This window comes from Grus americana, chromosome 5 (assembly GCF_028858705.1).
Source record: "Grus americana isolate bGruAme1 chromosome 5, bGruAme1.mat, whole genome shotgun sequence".
Classification (NCBI taxonomy): Eukaryota; Metazoa; Chordata; class Aves; order Gruiformes; family Gruidae; genus Grus; species Grus americana.
Genome location: NC_072856.1, coordinates 49,485,642 through 49,486,580, shown reverse-complemented (window position 1 = coordinate 49,486,580; position 939 = coordinate 49,485,642). Strand labels below are relative to the sequence as shown.

The 939-nt window shown below is 48.3% G+C and overlaps 1 non-coding gene across 1 annotated transcript; it reads right to left on the bottom strand.

Annotated features, from left to right (window-relative positions):
• Positions 1-499: 499 nt before the first annotated feature.
• TRNAI-AAU (transfer RNA isoleucine (anticodon AAU)) lies at positions 500-573 on the bottom strand. The gene has a single exon. It is a non-coding gene; the product is annotated as a tRNA-Ile (tRNA).
• Positions 574-939: the final 366 nt, after the last annotated feature.

Sequence of the window (939 nt, the reverse complement as noted above, 5' to 3'; positions counted from 1 at the left end):
CCACCCCAGGATGCCATTGGCCTTCTTGGCCACGAGGGCACATTGCTGGCTCATGGGGAGCTTGCTGTCCACCACGACCCCCAGGTCCTTCTCCACAGTGCTGCTTCCCAGCAGGTCAGCCCCTAACCTGTACCAATGCTTGGGGTTATTCCTTCCTAGGTGCAGCACCCTACCTCGCCCTTACTGAATTTCATGCGGCTCCTCTCTGCCCAGCTCTCTTGTCTGTCCAGATCTCACTGAATGGCAGCACAGCCTTCTGGTGTGTTGGCCACTCCTCCCAGTTTTGTATCATCAGCAAATTTGCTGAGGGTACACTCTGTCCCCTCATCCAGGTCACTGATGAATATGTTGAATAGGACTGGACCAAGCACTGACCCTTGGGGCACACCACTAGCTACTGGCCTCCAACTAGACTCTGCCCTGCTCATCACAATGCTCTGGGCCCTGGCATTCAGCCAGTTCTCAACCCACCTCACTGAGCCACTCAAAAATTACTCTCTGGCCTGTACGGGGATCGAACCCGCGACCTTGGCGTTATTAGCACCACGCTCTAACCAACTGAGCTAACTGGCCCTGTTTAGCACACCTTGAGGCTTAGTGACAGAGTAGCTTTGAGAATTGCAAGTCTCCAAAACTGCTTACAAAATAAGGACAGTTGCTAACCAGCTAAAAAGATGATTTTTTTAAAAGTGAGGAAAAAAAGCTAATGAAAGGCAATTTATGGAATGGCAGTGCCTTGACAAAGAGAAAAGCAGGACTGACTTGCACTGAGCTTTCAAAAGTATGTGTTATTTTTAAATTGCCAGTATGCAGGTACAAATCAGGACTGTGTTCCCTATATAGTTACATACATGCAGAGATCCTAATTGGGCCTTGGAGTTTACATGGTAAGTAGTGAAAATCTGGGTATAACTAATTCAGATAGCATCTCTTTGATCA